General features: G+C 41.8%; 1 protein-coding gene across 1 annotated transcript in view; it reads left to right on the top strand.

Annotated features, from left to right (window-relative positions):
* The first annotated feature begins 449 nt into the window (after positions 1–449).
* KLHL31 (kelch like family member 31) overlaps positions 450–14,115 on the top strand; it is a 42,992-nt gene continuing 29,326 nt past the window's right edge. The window contains exon 1 of the mRNA XM_057303911.1: positions 450–704. The gene's annotated coding sequence lies outside the window, so the exon portion shown is untranslated. The remainder of the gene's footprint in view (positions 705–14,115) is intronic.

Raw genomic sequence — 14,115 nt, 5'->3', positions numbered from 1 at the left:
AGTCTTTCCTCCCACCTTTCATCATACGTCCCTTTCTACTGTTCACTTGGCCACAAAATCCAACTGTTTTGGAGCCTGGCCCTGTCCATGGTTTTTGTAGAGAGGGCGCCAGCTTGAATCATGAGACGAGACTTTATTCTGGACTCTGCCCCTGATAAGCCATGTGATGTTGGGCAAGTCACCTTGGAGCCCCAGCCCCCACTTGCCCATCCCAAAGTAAAGAAACGGGAATAGATGACCTCGCTTTCCTATCGACTGTCACATGTTACACTTGTGTGATTTTTTTTTTCTTGATCCTAATCCAAATAGAAGGAAATGTCAGGAGAAGAGTAACATTCACTTTATTTACTCAACAATTATTAGTTGAACAGTAAGTGCTGGGGATAGATCGGTGAGGAAGACAGATGAAGTCACTGTCTCTGCTAGAGGGAGAGAGTAAGCAAGTAAACACAGATGGCCAGATGGCAGTACATGCGATAAAAGCATGGTCACTTCATAAAGAGCCACTGGGTAGTGACTAATGAGACCAGGGAGGGCATCTCTAAGAAGATGACATCTGGGCTGTGACCTGAGAGAGGGGAAGTCGTGAGCCGCAAGAGGAACCGTCAAGGCAGAGGGGACAGCAAGCGCAAAGGCTGCGAGGCACATTTGAGGGCGAAAAGCAGGCCAGTGTGTCTGAAGAGTCCCAAGCGAAGGGATAGAAGGTACAAGGAGAGGGGAGGGAAGGAGGAAAGGTCAGGTGATAAAGGGCCTTGCAGGCTCAGATGAGCGCGGTGCTCTGAAGGGTTGTAAGCAGCGCAGTGTCATGGGACAGTCCCTGAGGCTGCTGACTGGGGTGTGAGTGGGAGGCTCGTCAGCACCACTGGAGCTGTCTGGGGTCGTGCAGGTGGAGAAAGAAGCAAATCTGGTTCGGTCTTGGTGGTGGGTCTGGCAGGTGGTGGGCCTGGCAGGACTTGCTGACAGGCTGCGGAGATGCAGGAATTCAGAAGCACCCTTGGGATTTTGGATTGAGCGGCCAAATGGCCACCGTGTCACAGAGCTGGTGTTAGGAGATCCCCAATCACAAGCATGAAATCTAGCAACCCTTCCAAGTCTTCTCCTAACATCTCCCTGCTCACCTTATAAACACCAGTTAAGACAGCTTTGTTCTTCCATTCAGCACATAGTTATTAATTGCTTACTACAAGCTACTTTTAAAGTAACATGGCTGTTTGGTTAATTTTAGTATGGTTGGTTTAAACAGCTTAAATTGGAGCCCACTTACTCAGTAATCTAAGCTACTGATGAGATGAATTCTTTTCTTAGCATTGGCAGGCTATTTGCAACCAATGAAGATGCCTCAGCTTCATGCCAGCTGTAAGAAAATAGTTTTGGTTCTCAATTTGTAGTATTCTAGAAATTCTCAGGAGATAGCCAAGATGAGGCTTGGGAATGTCTTACCCTTGTCAGACTCTGTCCAGTGGCACAGCTCAGCTCTGCACTGAAAATTTCGCTTGCTAGAGAGGAAAGGCACACAGTCAGAGGACTCCTCTGGTGTCTGTCATGGTGTCTGTTAGTAAGCGATGTACTCAGTCTGATCAGCTCCTTAGAACTGATTGTGGGCACAGGTCTGAGTATGCTCTGCACAGTGGGTTTTTTATTTATTTTTTTTTAAGATGTGTTTATTTATTTTAGAGAGAGAGTGCATGAGCAGGGAGAGGGGCAGGGGGAGGCAAAGAGAGAGAATTCTCAAGCTGACTCCCTGCTGAGCACAGAGCCCGCCAGAGTGGGAGGGGCAGGCTCGATCCTTGGACCCTGAGATCAAGACCTGAGCCAAAAGCAAGAGTCGTCCGCTTAACCCAATTAACCCAGGCACCTCACGCACAGTGTTTTTAAATATTCAAACCTGCAGCTGAGATCGCCAACTTAGTAAAAGCTCCAGTCTTAAGGGGTTATACTGATGAATTATCTGAGACCCTTCATAACTGGGGCAAAAGAAAAGCAAAGCCTGGTTAGCTGTCTTGAAGGGAAAAGACATGAAACCTTGACCAACTCCTGACCAATTTGGGTCCTAAAACTCGTAAATTTGGTTGTTTTATTCCACTCATGAACCCTGACTTATTCAAGTGCATAAATATTCCGCTTTCTGAGGATGATCATTCTAAGAGGCCTCAGATAAACAGGTGCAAAGTCATTTACTGAGCTTGGCTCACTTCCAAATGCCAGAAGCCTCATCTAGACTTTGGACATTTTCAGTTGCCATTTGTGGATATTTCTGCTCATTCCCACATTAGCAAGGGTGGAATCCCAAGCTCACGTCCCAAGTTCACTCCCAGCATTGCTGCCTTGAATGGCTGCAGCTGTCCTGGAAAGTCGTCTACTTTTCATGGCTTGAGGGACTCACAAAGACTTCCTCACACTCCAGATCCCACCTTCCAATACTCTGCAAATGATGCCTATTAGACCCGAGTGATAAGGCATCAGGTAGATGCTTTTTCCCCTTTGTAGGGAATTTTGCGGAGGCCCGAAGGAAAGGGGAAAAGTCATTCCCACATGCAGCAGCTGGAGTCAGCCACCTCCCCACAGGGTTGTTGGAGAAGCACCCATTCGAGAACTGGAAGTTCTGCTCCTGAACCTATCCACCTCTACCCCCATTTGTTACAGGATGACCAGGTGGGAGAAGGGAAGTTGGTCTCCTCTCCCCAAACTCTGGACAGGAAGGGAGTCTTGCCTCTCTTTTCCTCTGTGTAAATCTATCCACCCCAGGCTGGTGGGGCTGAGGGGGGCAGTAGAAGGGCACCCTAGACACCCACCATTTGGCATGAGTATCCCTTGGAGGGAGGGGAACGTGGAAGGAGGGTCCCTAGCACTGGCTGCCTCTCTGACAGCCCTCCCCGGAGAGAGCCACCTGCTGGACGAGGGCTTGCTGCTCCCTCTGCCTGCAGTCCTGCTTTATGTACGGCTCCTTCTGGCCATTCGTCGCTCAGTTCAGACATCATCTCTTCAGGGAGGCCTCTGCCCTCTGGATCTTATGCTCCAGAACAAGAGTATTCATTCAGTTGGGGGAAAGCATGGAGCATCTTGGAAAGTGCATCTAGGGTGTTCATTTTATTACAATAGAGATGGCCTCAATTGGAGGCTCAGTTGGAGGCCTGGAAAACATAGCTCTTAGGATATCGGGCTTCTTCCCAGATGTCTGGGAAGTAGGAGAGTGGAAAGTACCTCAGATAAAGGAAGTACTTACAGATATTTTCGTTCGAAGATTCAAATAATTTAAATACTAAAGAAAGTAGGGAGGATTATTAAACAATTCATAGGTCAGGACCTCTCCATTCCCACCGCCAGCGGTTTTGCACGTGGGGAGAGATGAGTGATATCTGCTGCCAGAAAAATGTTTCATCTTACCGAGAAGCTGAAATCGCCTTGGCCAGGATGAAATACTTCTTAGTGCTGTTATTTTGTGTAGACAAGTGAAATATCTGGTGGTTTTTTTGTCTGACTCCTTAAGGACACTCTTGAGGCTAAAATTTTTGAAGGTAAGCTTCTCAGGCCCAACCTTCCAGGTGACGTTGGCTTTGTGCTATTGTAACTTTAGTGTTTGGTGGCAGTTAAAGATGAGACAAGCCCCACTGAAGAAGACCTTTTCCGTAAACTCTGTCATCTTTCAAGTACATACATGAACTCCATGTACACGTTGGTGTTCTGATCGTGTCATGTCACTGCGTTGTGTTGTCATTGCATCCCACAAATGCTAATCACATCATGCATTGTTTCTATGGACAGTTTAACACGGTTTGGATATCACTGAGATTGTTTTGTGTTGGTGGCAAGAAGGCAAGCCATGGTCAGTAGTACAAGTCACAGGAGTGTGCGTGTGGGGAAGAGTTTTATAGATTACATAGTTACAGAAGACAATTCAGTATGTATGTGCAACTATGGATTTGGAAATAATGCACACCTGCGTGTTCAAGTGTGAACCTGTCAACTGTTCTTTGTGGTACGGGTCAATATGATGGTCACTTTATATGCCTGTTCCGCAAGTAAGGCACATTTTAGTCCTTTTTCTCATTCATTGGCTTCCCCCCCATCTATTATTTTGTGTAGACTATAAAGTAATCATCAATGATAATGAACAAGATAAAGAACAGGAGCTAATCAGTTGCATGAGAGACTTAAAAAAAATGCCTACACTTTTGAGTGTGCCTAAGTTTTTCCATGACTGGTTTCTTCCTAATACACATTAATACACAGTAATTCGGAATTTAGGTTCTGTACTGAGTGTGATGGTCAATTCCTACTGACTTGGTGGACTATTATTTCAACGTTGGCATTTTGATTTCATTTGTAATACGAGGGAGGCCAAAAGAAGATTCGGATAATACACACATGACTAATTTATTTAAAATATGCTTAGAATCTACCAGATTCTTCAAAAAGCATTCCTAAGCTACTTGCAGATGAATGGGGAAAAGGTGGAGTATCTTACTTTTTGCTCCTTGCATGACAGCCATGCAAGCATTTTGGTACAATGCAAACTACTAATTTGGCTGGCGTTCCAGGTTAAACAAATTAGATTACTTGGTGCGGTCACTCTCTGTCATATGCCTGGTTAAATCCTACCCTACGCTGCACTTCCTTATCCCCCTTTCCTCTGTTTTCTTTTTCTACGTAGCATCGATCACCACTCTCCCTCTGCCTGCCGCTCCCCCTGCTCGTGCTCTCTCTCTCTGACAAATAAATAGAGGGGAAAAAAAGAAAGAAAAGAAAATACTGTTCCTCAGACTCCAAAGTTCAGTTCCAGACATTGGACTTAAAATGACTTTACTAAGGTGTAGGTCCCCGCGGAGGCCAAGGACGGGACAGCTGCCCTAGTTCAGCGCAGCGTCAATGCCGTTGATAAGACAGTCTGTATTCTCCAGCTGGCTTTTGTTACCTGATAGAGAAATCAGAAAGATGGTTGGAAAATATGTAGCTCTGATCAAAAAACAGTTTAATGCAGTGATTAGAATTTAATTCCTGATATGTCACTTCACCCTTGGTAACGTAATGGAAGGGTCCTTTGACTGCCTGGGCATGCAAAGGTCACACTGATGACCAGTCTGATTAGAAGCCAGACCATCCCAGGAGAACTCCAAATGTTGCCTCTCCTTACTTTGCAGCCCAAGCCTACTGTCACCCTCAGGCCTCTGAACACACATCCTATTGATTGCTTCCTGCTTCACTTCACCAACATTCCAGGATCCTTGTTTCTAACATGAGTCCAGGACCCTGCCTTCAGTTCTTCATGGCTCCTTTTCCTTGAATGCTTGCTATTAGTGTTCTTGACCTTGGGCCACACCTCATTGTACATAAATTCAGAACTTGGACTTCTTTTTTTTGACATTGCATACGCAGAAGGAAGAAATATTGTTGAAAGAAATAAAAGAACTTTGAGGCCAGACTGACTTGGACTGTAATTCAAGCCCCACATTTGCTAGCCCAGCAGACTTAGAACCCTTTTTTTTTCCCTTGTGAAATGGGGAAAATACCTCCTCCCGTCCTGCTCACTTGCTGGGACTGGATGAAACGCTGAGTAAGCAAAGGTCTGTGGCAGTGCTGAGACTTTCTGGGCTCTCAGTAATCTTAGCCTTTTTTCTCCGAGCTGCCTGCATGATTTTCTAGACCAGCAAACTATTTCTGCAAAGGAGCAAAGGGTAAATATTTTTGGCTTTTCTGTACAGATGCTGTCGCAACCAGTCACGCAGGCCAGTAAAGCTCATTAGCTATGTAAATTGGCACCCGGGTTGTCCATGAGCATTGCATTCCACAATCAAACTGCAACCCAATACTAGAATTACTGTAATTCAGTCACTAAGAAGGTCTCTGACTCTTTCTGTTTCTCTCATAAGTCTCAGGCACAAATAAAAATTAAGCAGTTCCTTTCTACCTCATTCTGCTTTTAATTTAGAGGAAAATCTACAATGGCTCTGGGATGGCATCAATTTTCCTGAAATCTGTCTAGCTTTACAATCTTAGGAATAAATTGCTGGTATATAAGTTTTCTTTCTTTCTTTCTTTCTTTCTTTCTTTCTTTCTTTCTTTCTTTTTTTTTTAAAGATTTTATGTATTTATTTGAGAGAGAGACAGAGCACAACCTGGGGGGAAGGGCAGAGGGAGAAGGAGAAGCAGACTCCTGACTGAGCAGGGACCCCTACTCAGGGCTTGATCCCAGGACCCTGAGATCATGACCTGAGCCGAAGGCAGATGCTTAACTGACGAAGCCACCCAGGCGCCCCTGTAAGTTTTGTACGACTCACAGAATAACTCCTTCTTGTGGCAACACAAAAGTGGGGGGAATAAAGCTACTCCAGGCATATTTTAACCGTGAATCCAAAGTGGCTAGAAAAATTATCAGAGAAAGGAAAGCATGTCTATATGCCTTTTAAGATTTATACAAACTTTTACAAAAAACAAAAAAACCACAAGAGCTTGCAGAAGAGTATAACTTGACTTTTCACCTTTTAAAGAGCCTGCGCAGATAAAAGTCTGGTTGCGCAATGCCTCCTCCTCCAGGCTCAGCTACAAAGTAACCCTAGCTGATCTGAGATCATCAGCAACTACCACAGCATTTCTTTCTTCCTTCCTGGCTATACAATTCATCAAGGCTAGTGAATAGTCCGGGAGATGTCACCGTGCAAAGAAGAATGATGATGTCTTAGGCTTAATATAATGATAAGTAAGAAGCAGGGAGGGCAGTGTCATAGAAGCTGTCTACCAAGCAAGTACTCGATGCCGTGTATCCTCTAAAAGAATCCTTCAGGATAGATTGTCCCCATTTTACATGTAAAAATGCGAAAAGGTTCAGGACTCCTGGGCGGCTCCGTTGGTTAAACGTCTGCCTTCGGCTCAGGTCGTGATCCCAGTGTCCTGGGATCGAGCCCATTTGGTCTCCTTCCTAAACAGGGAGTCTGCTTCTCCCTCTGCCCACTGCTCCCCCTGCTTGTGCTCTCTCTCTGACAAATAAATAAAATCTTTTTTAAAAAAATTAAAAATAAAAATATGAAGGCTCAGAGAGTTTATAATTCTTCTTCCCAAATTCATCTAAATGGTAGGCATCAAGCTGGACTTGAAATCCTCAAATTCTCAGCTATAAATGATCATTCTGCTTGTACAACAATAAAGATGCCCTTTCAAAGACAAGGGAAAGAATTAAATATGTAGAACCTTGGGAAATCCTACCCTTTCTTTACTTTGTTTTCTGATTAGAACTGATTTTACTTGATCATCAGCCTTCAAGAAAAGAATGTCTTTAATTCAGTCGTTCCTAATGAATTCTGTTTAAATAACTGTTTCAGCTACATTGGGGGTTATACAGGCTGTCTGAACTAGTCTGAAAATCTGTAAACTTATTTTCCCAATGATAAGTCCACCAAATTGCTGATCACTTATTAATACTCACTTAGAGTAATGTTCAATTACATGTTATGGATTTCCAATGTCAATGAGCAAGTATCCCAGAGTGTTACATAAAGTATTAAAATTTCTGTATTACATTTACATCCATTCATTTTTATTAGACTTAATAGTTCTGAATGGCTGTGGCTTATGAGTAGGAAAGATGAGACAGAAAGTTAAGATCAATATAAATCTCGGCTTTGGCTATACTGGGAAATCACCCAGGGAGTTTTTTGGGTTTTTTTTGTTTGTTTGTTTTTTAAGATTTATTTACTTATTTTAGAGAGAGAGGGGAGGGGCAGAGGGAGAGGAAGAGAATCTCAAGCCAACTCCACATTGAGTGCAGAGCTGGCTGCGGGGCTTGATCTCTCGAACCTGAGGTCATGATCTGAACTGAACCAAGATTCAGACGCTTAACCAACTGAGCCACTCAGGTACCCCGACACCTGGGGAGCTTTAAAATGCACAATGTCTGGGGTCTATTGCTTAGAGATTCTGATATAATTTGAATTAAAGCCTTGCTATCAGGTATCAAGCTTCCTGGGTAGTTCTAAAAAGTAGCCAAGATTAAGAAGAAATAAAAAAGAAACAACAAAAAAAAATACTTTGTAGAAAAAGCAATACCCCATAGAAAGTACAACACTAGGTGGGGACCCTGATGTAAACTATGGACTTTGGGTGCTTACCATGTATCAGTGTAGGTTTTTCAATTGTAGCAAATGCGCCACTCTGGTGGGGGCTGGTGATAAAGAGAGGGAGGCATATGTGAGGGCAGGAGACATAAGGAAAATCTCTGTACCTTCTTCTCAGTGTTGTTGTGAACCTTACTAAAGCTGCTCTAAAAGTAAAGAAGTCTTTAATTTTAAAAAGCATACAAAATAAATATTTTGAAAAGAATTTCTTCTTTAATTTGGTTATAGGAAATGTCAATATATATGGAAATATGTCTAGGAAAATATTTAGTCAAGGTGATAATGTAAGCAGCTCTTTTAATTCTAAAGACTTTTTATGTGATACATGAAAGCACGCTTTTGAAAAGTCATACCTACGTGTGCCAGAACTTTCTAAGTGTCTTACGCCTGCTTTTCATGTAACCAAAATCATACTTTAAGGAAAATGTATGGCTTGTAGGTGTATATATTGGAAAATAAGGAAAACTGAAAATAAATGATTATAGCACAAAACTCCAGAAACCAAAAAATAACAAAGAAAATCAAAGAGAAAAGATAATGAAAGAAGGAAACAATGAAGATAAAGGCAGAAACCAAATAGGAAATCTAAAGAAAAAATGAATAGTAATAAAAAAATGAAAAGTTGAGGGGTGCCTAGCCGGCTCAGTCAGTAGAGTGTGTGACTCTTGATCTCAGGGTCATGAGTTCAAGCCCCATGTTGGGTGTAGAGCCTACTTAAAAAAAATAAATAAATGTCTTTTAAAAAAAAAGTTGAAAAGAAAAGTAAAATTACTAAATCTAATCTGGCAAACAATCACACCAAAAAGAGATAATGCATAAGCAACATTAAGGATAAGATAGAGTCTATGGTTACAAATATAGTAGGGAATAAAACAACTTGAGGACAATACTATAGTCAATAAACTTAAAAATCTATATAATTTTTCAGATAGTTTTCTAGAGATACACGAATGAAGATTAGTTCAAAAAGGCTTAGGATACCTGCCTAGAATAATAACCATAGGAGAAAACAAAGAGGAAACTAATCATTTACCTTGAATAAGGACACCATTTATCGTTTTCAAAATGAAAGATGTGTTCTTTCCCTCTTTCCCTAGTAGGAAAGAGACTTCTTTTTTGTTGTTGTTTTTTAAAGATTTTATTTATTTGTTTATTTTAGAGAAAGAGGGTGCAAACACGGGGAGGGGCAGAGGGAGAGGGAGAGAGAGAATCCTCAAGCAGACTCTGTGTTGAGTGCAGAGCCCAAAGCAGGGCTACATCTCATGACCCTGAGATCATGACCTGAGCCACAACCAGGAGTCAGCTCCTTAACTGACTGGGCCACCCAGGTGCCCCAAGGAAGGAGACTTGCTAGAACTTCACAACCAACTTCTGCTGCCATCTCATTAGCCAGAACTTAGTCGCACGGCCATGAGAATTTGAAAAAGGTCATCTTGACCTGGCTCCCTGTTAAGGTGAATGAACAGAGAGCTGAGGTAATAAAAGAGCAATCCATATAGGTCACAAAATGAACAAGTGAGGAAATCACATTTAAAGTGATACAGAAGAAGAAACCAATCAACCCATCCAGACGCAAACCCCATATGCGTTTATGTCAACGAAAGCCATGTGAGGAATGGTTTTCGAACAAATTCTTGGGAAATCTTGATTATGTCAGGATCTAGTCAGCTTTTCAAATGGAATTATAAACCCCTAGCAAGAGTGAATCGGGCAGAGGCCTGAAATGGAGTGGCTGGGTGTGTGGTGAGGTCAGCAGCTATGTGTGGCGCGAAGGACAGAGGGCTCCATGACGCTGAACTATAATTGGCTGGTAGAAATGCCAGCAAGTCAGGCTGGCAGCAAAAGAAGGGACTGAGCTCAATAATCTAGTAGCAGAAATTACATTTGCATTTCTGCCCGTTAGTGAGAAGCACGTGGTTCTTTGTAAAACAAACTTTCAGCAAAACGGTTTTGGCATATTGAACACACTTACTCTTTTAAAAATCATGTCAGTTAATTAAACTGTGTGATTATAATTATGTGGGAGAAGCTCTGCAAATATAAAAAGAATGAAAACTGATGCAAGTAAAATGATAATAGTTGTCCTTGATTGCTGGGGTAATTTTTTCTACATTTCTAATTTTTGCTCTCACATACTCAATAACTTCATACTTGAAAAAATAAGCTAACAAATGAATTTGGTAAAATCAAAGCTCTATAGCTCCAAACACAATCGATTAAATTTTTAGGCCTTATGCACCTGGTAAGATTGATAATTAGGACATAAACATAGATTTTTTAAATTTGTTTTTAGGAGATAAATATATTTAAATCAACAGTGGTCTTGTATTGTCCGTGATCAATTAGAATGATGATTTGAAAAGAGATGTCACTATATATTTATACAGTTCATCCAGGAATAAACTTAACAAGAAATGTGCAAGATCTATGTTTGTGAAGAAATAGTTTCAAAAATACACATATATATACATATATATATGGAGAAACACATCTTGTTTCTGCATGGGACACTAAATACTATAAAAATACTATAAAAATCCACATTAGTGTATTAAAATGCAATTTCATTAAAAAAAATCCAATTAGACTTTGCTTTAGAACCTGACCTGGGAATTCTAAATTCATCTGGAAAAAAGCAGAGAAGAAATTTATTTTAAAAAGAAGAAAAACTAAAGAATAACAAGGAAGTAGTTGTCTTTCTTGAAGTCTTGTAAAACTGCAGAAATTATAAGAGCTTTGGACAGTCACAGAAAAAAAAAAAGAGAGAGAGAGATTAAGGAGGTGAGGAGACCAGACTGCATGTGTGGGGTGGATTATATGATCCAGGGGGTATTTCAACTCCAGCTCCATGAATAGTGCTGAGAATGGTATTTTGGAAGTAAAAGAAACAAAGTAAGAGTTCTCCTTCAAATCATAAGTAAAATACGTATTTTTCATATGGACCAATGACCAGATAGATTAATGAATGACAAATTTATCCAAGCAAGTAGATGGAAAAACCAGAGATCTATTTTATAATCTTGGGATGAGGAAGTCTTTCTTAAAAATAAAATTCAGAAGTCATGAAAGAAAATTGTAACATAAATAGTAAACAAAAGATTCATATAAAAAGGTAAGCAACCAAATAGTTAAAGTGGCAAATCCAAAGGAGAAATACTTAAGTCTAATAAATATATTAAAAGACATTCATCCTCACGCATTTATCATGACGTGTAGACTAAAGCATATTAAGAGCCATTTTTCATACATTAGACTGGTTAATATTGAAAAGATTGATCATACCCAGTAGTTGCAAGGTGGTGGGGAAAAAGTATTTCTAGATGTGATGGTGGGAATGTAATTTGGTGAGCCTTTGGGGCTTAATCTGCATACATACCCATGGATATGTGCCCAAAGTGTTATCTATAAAACTGAAAAATTAGGGGATGCCCAGGTGGTTCAGTCGGTTAAGCATCTGCCTTCAGCTCAGGTCATGATCCCAGGGTCCTGGGATTGAGCCCTGCATCGGGCTCCCTGCTCAGTGGGGAGCCTGCTTCTCCCTCTTCCTCCCCCCCCCCCCGCTCATGCTCTCTCTCTCACTTTCTCTCTCTCAAATAAATAAATAAAATCTTTAAAAAAAAAACTGAAAAATTGGAATCTACTGAATGCATGTGAGGGACCAGTGAGATGAACTCCGGTTTAACTGTGCTAGAGGATGCAATGCAGCAGGGTCAATAGGGGCAAGTAGATCTGCATGTAGGGACGAGAAAAAAAGTGCATGACATATCACTGAGTTAGGAAACTGTTGGATGAATGTGTGCAAGGATAGCTTGATTCAATTTTTTATTTTTTAATTTTTTTAAAGGTTTTACTTATGTATTTGTCAGAGAGAGAGCAAGCACAAGCAGGGAGAGGGGCAGAGGGAGAAGCAGGCTCTCCGCTGCGCAAGGAGCCCCATGCAGGACTTGATCTAATGACCTGAGCCGAAGGCAGATGCTTAACCAACTGAGCCACCCAGATGCCCCTTAATTAGATATTTTTTACAAATTCTTTATATTATGTTGAGAACAGGGGATTTTTCGCTTTCATTTTATACACGTTTATATTGTTTCAAATTTTATTACCCTTGTCTTTTTAAAACACTCAAGTTAAGTATCTCTCTCTCAGTCCACGGCTCCAACTTCCCTTGCTCTCACTGGGATCCAGGCTACTCATCGCCTCTACTCTGTGTATAAAAGCTTTTGGAAAATAGTGATGCCTAGGTTCTGTCTCAGAACAAGTAAGTCAGAATCTCAAGGGTTAGAACTGAGGCACCCAAAGCCTGGTCTGAGAGCTTGTTAGAAATGCAGATTCTCAGGCCCCACCCCAGACCTACTCCATCAAAGTATGCCTCTTCAGTCACATCCCCCAGGCAATTCATTTGCACATTAGACTGAGAAACGCTGACCATTTCTTTTCCTGACTCAGGGTCCATTATTTAATATCTGTAAATTCCACTTTCCTCAACTGTAAAATAGGGGGAAATGATACCTGTGATAGGTGAGCTTGTGTGTATAAAGGATCCAGAGTCCCACCAGGCACATAGTAGGCACTCAGTAAATGGTAACTCTTTTTGTGCTGGTCACTTTCAACTTTGCACATCCAAAGTGGACGGCTCACCCAACTGACCTCCACTTACCAACTCGCCAGAAAATCCTGTGCTTTCCGTTCTATGAGGCATACAGACCACTGTTCTTTTTTTTTTTTTTTTTTAGATCTTTATTTATTTATTTATTTTACAGAGAGATAGAGACAGCCAGTGAGAGAGGGAACACAAGCAGGGGAAGTGGGAGAGGAAGAAGCAGGCTCCCAGCGTAGGAGCCTGATGTGGGGCTCGATCCCAGAATGCCGGGATCATGCCCTGAGCTGAAGGCAGACGCTTAACGACTGAGCCACCCAGGCGCCCCAGACCACTGTTTAGGATACATGAGGCAGTAGCTACTCTCCAGTGCATCCACGTGCTTCTGCTCCCTCAAGTTTAACTGTGTTGACCGAGAGGCAGCTGGGTGTGTTCCCAAACCCGTTTATGCCAGTAGCGCTTGTTTTTGAATTACATACTTTAAATACTGTGTAAACTGATGAAATAGGAATCCAAAAAAGAAAATTGTTCCTATGAAACACTAAGTTGAAGGCTTTCAAAAGCCCCAATAAATGCAAGTTTCTAAAAAATAGGTATGGGTGAGATGACCGTGGAAGACAAAAGAAAAGAAATCATATACATGTATACAGCTATATTCAGGTTGCTTGGCAAGGTTTGTAAAATTTTCAGTCCGATATAAGGGATCCAAAATTGAATTCACAGTTGATGTTTTGTGGGTGAGTTTAAGAAAGATTTATCCACTTGTGCTCACACGGAGGCCTTGCTCTAGGTCAAAAGATTAAGGATGAGTATTTATTTATATGTTTCAAGTTAAAATAAAGTGTTTCCAGTACAGATAGTCATCTCTCTGAAAGATTTCCCATGGGGTCTGGTCACGGAAGGCTTGGCACTCGGCAGGGCCCAAAGAGAAATTGTCTCTGCCGCAGCCTCTCCTTGGTACCCACTGTGTGTCCTGATTCTTCCCCTGTCCTTATCTGAAGTCTTGAGCAGCTCTCCCAGTCACTCTAGGTGTGAAATGTCGTGAGGTCACCTTTGGTCTCAAGGAAAGCCTTGTTTTAGTAATTAAAAGAATCAGTTTAGTGTAATCATAAAATTCCGAATTTTTTCTCTTCCCCTCCCTAAGCCTCGATTTATGCCAAGAAATCTAGGGTCTTGGGAGTTAAAGGCACAGGGGCCATGAGGGCAGGTGGGTGTCCTTCCTCTTTCAATGCCTCTCCTTACTAGCTGCTTTTCCATCCCCTCCAGGGTTGGGCCCAGGGCACGCAGGGTTAGACAAAGGGCACAGTCTTCCATGGATGGTGACCTGGCACTGCTGCTCGTTGGTCTTGGGTGTGCAGGCTCAACTCTCTCATGAGGTATTTTCCCCATTGAGCATCCCCACCGAATTGCATG

This window comes from Ursus arctos, unplaced genomic scaffold, assembly GCF_023065955.2.
Source record: "Ursus arctos isolate Adak ecotype North America unplaced genomic scaffold, UrsArc2.0 scaffold_29, whole genome shotgun sequence".
In the NCBI taxonomy this organism is placed as follows: domain Eukaryota; kingdom Metazoa; phylum Chordata; class Mammalia; order Carnivora; family Ursidae; genus Ursus; species Ursus arctos.
The sequence above is the reverse complement of the archived record's forward strand: the minus strand, read 5'-3'. Positions and strand labels throughout refer to the sequence as shown.